This window comes from Miniopterus natalensis, chromosome 6 (genome assembly GCF_054644295.1).
Source record: "Miniopterus natalensis isolate mMinNat1 chromosome 6, mMinNat1.hap1, whole genome shotgun sequence".
NCBI classification, from domain to species: domain Eukaryota; kingdom Metazoa; phylum Chordata; class Mammalia; order Chiroptera; family Miniopteridae; genus Miniopterus; species Miniopterus natalensis.
Genome location: NC_142086.1, coordinates 35,013,411 through 35,019,733, shown reverse-complemented (window position 1 = coordinate 35,019,733; position 6,323 = coordinate 35,013,411). Strand labels below are relative to the sequence as shown.

Genomic DNA, 6,323 nt, shown 5'->3' with positions numbered 1-6,323 from the left:
AACACAATAAATGTTCTTAAGAGCCTTATGTCTTCCCAATTTTTAGACTAAAATTATGCTAATAGAAGTTTTTAAAATTTCTCTTTGTCCCAGTTGCTTTGTATATCCCTTATTAAACACACCTTATTTTGCCCAAGATTATAGCCTCCCTCTGACCAAGTAACATCTGGAATATAATAGTTTACATTTGTACATAGTTCCATGTAGGTCCGTCTGGCACCTATTAAGTATTATCTCACCTTGAAAAACCACATTTTAGTTTTGTTTGTGGTTCTTCAATAAGCTTTTACTTACTTAAAACATAAAGATGTACCATTGGTGTTTGAAAGACTGAAGAAAATATTATTAATCACTTTACCAAGACATTTTCTTGGTAATTATAAAAGCAAAATACTAGTTTCTATAAAATGAGATTTAGAGCTTTTCATTGGGCTGAATCAAAATGAAAGAAAAGAAATAAAAATTGGAGCTCAGTTCTCTAGCAGTTTTGGTTTAAATGTGTAAAAAGATGCAGAGAGTAATTCTCTTGGTTCCAGGAGAGTTACGACTGTGACTCCTCATACATAAAAATGAGCGTATGCCCCGAGGTATGTTGTTACGCTAAATAACTACTTATATTTAAAGTTCACAATTGGTTAGCAGTTGATCTAATTAGGCAAAATTAGAGCTTTCTCTTCTGTACTACAGAGAAAAGAGATATTTCATATTACTGTCCTTATGAGAAGGTGAAGGAAAAAATGCCATAATTCCAGCTATGAAATCGCCTAAACATTCCTTATACTGCTCCTTCTGTAATCTATGTTTTATCTATTGTTGATTTTCTTTGATATTAAAAATCACTTGATGTTTCTTAGATGAATAATAAGGTAAAATTTTTGCCTTATTATATTATGTTGTATTCTGGGAATTAATTTCACAAATGCCCTAGGAAGAGAAGTTTGTCAAATAAATGATAAGCCAACGCAACAGTATGTATGGGTGATATTACCAGGGCTCTTATTTTTACTTCATATATTTCTGTATTATTTAAACAAGATTACATTTGAGAGGAAGAAAACATATATATGTATGTGTATATAAACAGTAAATAAGAACTAATATCTACCTATTTGTCTATCCTGTCTATATCTATCTATCATCTATCTATCATCACCTATCTAGTGCTTCCATTATGACCGGTACTTCTCTGAGCCCTTTACATTTGTTCTTTCAATCCTGTGTGACCTTGAGCAAGTTACTTAATGATTCTGAGTCTAAAGTAATAGAAATATTAATTATATCTGTCCCATGAAGTGGTTGACAAGATTAAGTGAAAAAATATCCATATATATATTCTATATATATATATTTATTTATTTATTCAATACTTATAGAGTTCCAGGCACTGTTCTAGCTAAGAAATATATATATAGAACAGTGCCTGGAACTCTGTAAGTATTGAATAGTTGTTAGCTATTATCCAGTAGAATGCAAGCTCCAGAAGGCCAAGAATTTTTGGCACTTTTTTCACTTCTGTATTCCTATTACCCAGTAATAAATAACTTAATGTATGAACAATAAGTATTTAGTGTATGAATGATCTTATAAGTTAGATGAACTGTGATTCCCGCTTTATAGGTAAGATAGCTGAGACAGAGAAATTAACTAACATGGCAGAGATCACATGGGTGGTAAATAATAAAAGTGATTTTAACCCAGCCAGTTTGTCTTTGAGCATTGGCACACACCTGTTCTTCCTTACAATCATTCTTTTTTAAAATAGACCCTTATTATTGAAAGTATTACAGATGTCCCCTTTCCTACCACCATTCTTTTTAGAACTAACAAGATAAAAGGGATACAGGGGGAAAATTAGTTGTCAAAAATGAGATCTGATTAAGGCCCTTCAGTCCTTGAAGATCTACTAGAGACACCATGAAGTCAGAGTTTCCTGAAAGAGCTTTCTGAAACTGAATGTAGAAAAAGATAGTCTTGCGTCGGCATATTCTGCCTATGAGACTAGAGGAATGTATACCACAGTTTTAAGATGACTTCACACACACACAAAAAGTAGTTAAATTTTAAAACCAGTAATAAAAAAATTAATTCCAACTCATGCCCAGAAGGTGGAGGTTTTACCCACATTTTAAGGTTTTATTCTATCAGAAGGCATTTTCATTTTTTCCCCAGATTCTAGAAGATTCCAGCAACTCTTTCCTCTGCCAGTTGTGATGTTGTTCCCAAATGAAGTCATATACTAAAATCACTTTGTAAACCCTAAAAATCAGAGGTCAAAAGTATGTATGGGTACATTATATTTATATATACATATATATATATATATATATATATATATATATATACGCACACATATATGTGTGTGTTCATGAAATAAGCTGCTTCTGCAGGTTTGTCCTCAACAGTTCTCTGGATCCCATGTCGAAATTCTTTCACCTCAAACCAAAATCATTACCCTGACTCCAATGTTTATAATACTGTATGCACATTAGAGGCATATTAAAGCCTATGGACTTTATTTTAAAAGTCTAGATTTTTATTTATAAAAATAAGTAATTTGTAAAAAAAAAAAAAATGTACTACCATGAGCACAATAATGCTATTTAAGTGGGTGGGAAAGGACCTAAGAGAAAGATATTCAAGTAGGAAGATCAAATATTAAATATCAAATATCAAACTGAGTTTTAGAAATATCTGCCATGTGTCAAGAACTGAAAACAAGGAAGACATTGATGTGCTTATTCGTTCATTCAGAAATTTCCTGTTGAGTGGTCTTGGCCCTGGACTCAGTAAGGCTAATACTTATGGTCTCTGAATTTACTTGTTTTCTCATTCTCATTTATCATCTAATCAGTAATTTTATATGAAGCCATTTACATGCAACTTTTGCTTAAAGAAATTGTCCCTTGATTTTTAAGATTTCTTTTTTTTTTTTCTTTTTCATTTTGCTGTTGCCTTTTGCTTTGGACAGGGAGGTGAGAACATTCCCCTGTCATAATAACAGACTGACACTGACCAGCCTACACACAAAGAGAATGCACTGGGAGGCTATAAACTCAACTAAGTCAAAGGAGCTCAGAAATTAGTCTTGGGTAATAGCCAAGAATCAAGGGATTCCTAGAGCTAGGGCAGCAAAGGCAAACCAATGGGAGCAGTCTGATCTGAACCCCACTGTGGACAATGAGCCCCCAACTATTGCTAGCATCACTATCCCAAGATTCTAAGTCCTACAAGGTTACATATCTAAGATGTCAAATATCAAACTGAGTTTTAGAAATATCTGCCGTGTGTCAAGAATGTGTGTGTAGCTTAATGTCTGTGGGCCTGTTTCTTCATCTATAGTACTCTCAATATAAGGACTGTTCTGAGGGTTAATAATAACCACCTAGCACACTACTGTCCTCCCTAAAATGACAGCACTCCACAGAGATGCCAGGAACCCCTCTGCCATCATCTCTTCTCAGGGCTACATTAACATTCCCAGATATTAGTCCCCCTAGACTAATATCCTAATGACACTGTATTCTCTAGCTACAAAAATCTGCCTCAAATTATTGAAAATACCACAGACTGGCCTTTATTCAGCCAATTTTCTCCTCTCAACCAATTCTGAGAAATTCATCATTATTAATGTCTTTAATGTTTAGTATAATCCATTATGATCATCTGAGATTATGCTTTTGAGAGACCATATGAATTCATTGTTTGAATAATTGTTTCAGAGAAGTGAGAATTTGCTAAATCACTAATTTTTATTACCTACACATTGTAAATCTTTATTTCTTTTTTTATACCCAGTTCATGGTTAGATGCTTCCGAGGAAAACAGGCTTTTAAAAAATAAGAGCATAGTTACTGGTGACATGACTTAAAAACTGACTGCTTCAGGTGGACGACACTACAGACATTGGTGACTTGAGCAACAAAGTAAAAGTAAATGCTTATAACCCAACCATGGGCTTCAAAGGAAGTTGATGCTGATGAGTTCACTTTTCTTTAGGTTAGTTTAATCGCTACCGTGTGAACGCATCCACATGCCTTTTCCTGAAGAGCCACTGGCCATCTCACTCCTTGGAAGAGATGGGCCTTCCCAAGTGCTGGGATCCCCAGCTCCACTTCCTGTTTGCCTCGACCCAGAAGCAGGGCTGGTGCTTAATGAAAAATCTGTTCTTGCTGTAGTTAGTGCATAAACCAGCCAATGAACTTACACTATAAAATTAAAATGTACATATTGAGGAGCGGTATGGGATTTAACAACAACAAAATCCATTTATCCCATGGGTTATTATCTCAATTATAGGTAATTAGGGGAGAAATAGATTTGTGTAAACTCATGTTATTATTAATGGAAGGTGATAATTAAAGTTTAAAAGAGTGTCAGGATAATCTTTTATAATCCTTATGATCCCTTAAATAGATGTCAATTGTCTCATTTGCATAAACATAAGGTAGGTTAATGCAAGTGATTGTATTTTTTTTAATTTATAACATTAAAGGTAACATTTGTTTTACAACCACTTAGCAGATTAAACTGGGCAGCAAATCTTTCATTTGGAGAACTGTTTGTATACTAATATGCTAATTTGTGCTACATATAAATATCACTCGATTTAGAAAGCAAGCAATAAACTATACTGATTAGTTTATAGTGTAGCCACATTATCTTATTTGTTTGCAAAACGTTTGGTTACATATAAATGACATTTTGCTCCATGTGATGTTACACATTACTCAGTTACTCTCCATTTTAAATGGATTATATTTAGGCAGAGGCTAATGCTACTTTTACTTTTTGTGTAATAAGAATAGATTAGTAGGAAAAAAGAAAAAATCTAGTTAGAGAAAGTTACATACTAATTGATGAAACCTCATAGTACTAGTTTCCACTCTTTTTTTAAATTTTTTTTCTGCCTCAAGTTTATTTGTACAAATAGCACAGCAGGACATGAGCCCCATGCAGATAGCAGTCTAGGGGTCACACCAGCCCTTCCATCCTCACAGCAGCAGACACTTCTACGTGGAGCCTTCATGAGGCCCTGGGCACCTGTGAGAGCCTGAGCCTGAGCCTGAGCCTGAGCCTGAGCCTGAGCCTGAGCCTGAGCCTGAGCCTGGGCTGCAGGTGCAGCCTGGGGCTTGGACTTTGGTCAGCAGAGCCTGAGACCCTTGGCAATGTGGGCACAAGTACATTTCCCAAGCTTTGGGCAAGTAATGTAGGCAAGTCGATTGAGCTTGCAGCTGCCACCCTTCAGGATCTCGGGCTTGATCTCCTTGGGCTTTATGAGGGCCTTGATAACCTCGGGCCATGTACTCATGGCCTTGACGTTGTTGGCTTGCATCTTCTTCAGGCCCTTCTTGTTGTGCTTCTTCGTAAACCACATGTTCCTCAAGATTTTGGGGTCTACCCACTTAAGATATTTGTATCTTGCCCTGCTGGGCGTGGCTCAGCGGTTGAGCATTGACCTAGGATCCAGGATATTGGGGTTCGATTCCCTGTCAGGGCACATGCCCAAGTTGTGGGCTCGATCAATCACTCTCTCATCATTGATGTTTCTGTCTCTCTCTCTCTCTCCTTTCCTCTCTCTGAAATCAATAAAGATATTTTTTTTTTAAAAAAAAATTTGTATCTTGATGCCATTTCTATGCCATTTTTGAGACTGGTTGTGCACACTGTGGTTCTTGGACTGGGCCATATCTGCACCAAAGCCCATGGCTCCTGAAGTGCCTGGGACCAGAAGAGCTCCACTTCCATTGTTTTAAAAAAATGTTTTATGATTTCCCACTAAACTCTAAGTCCCAAGAGAATAAAGACAATGTCTCTTATATGTTATATATGATAGTCTTGGAAATTTGCACAGAACCTAGGACAAGAAGGTGTTCATTTATTTAGAGTTGAATGAATATCTACTGCATCCTTTGGGTACTACTGGTTCATCCCCCCTACCCCCACAATCACTTCACTCTCACATCTTTTATTCCCAACCTTTTGGGAACCTTAGTTGATATAATCCCAATTATAAAACAAAGTCTCTTCTTCTCTCATGCACAATGCAATCTAATTGTGAAAAGAAAATTATACCTTTGGGAACAAAAAAAATTAAGTGGGAATTTTATAATATAGAGGAAAAAGAGATTTATGCCCAAGGCATGAAAGGACTCAAATTGTTGACAGGATTGCTAAGGCAGGATAATAAGAAGCTAGGAAAATTCCTTGGCAAGTGGAATGGGGAAACTGAGACAAATAGCTAAACAAGGCCAAGAAATTTACAGTCAGATAATAAATCGCAAGTTCTTGTCTTCCCTAACCAAGGACACTAAGGAGCAAATGGT

The 6,323-nt window shown here is 35.9% G+C and overlaps 1 pseudogene; it reads right to left on the bottom strand.

The window, feature by feature from the left end:
* Positions 1-4,002: 4,002 nt before the first annotated feature.
* On the bottom strand, positions 4,003-5,686 carry LOC107536688 (large ribosomal subunit protein eL29 pseudogene; annotated as a pseudogene).
* Between the last annotated feature and the right edge of the window lie 637 nt (positions 5,687-6,323).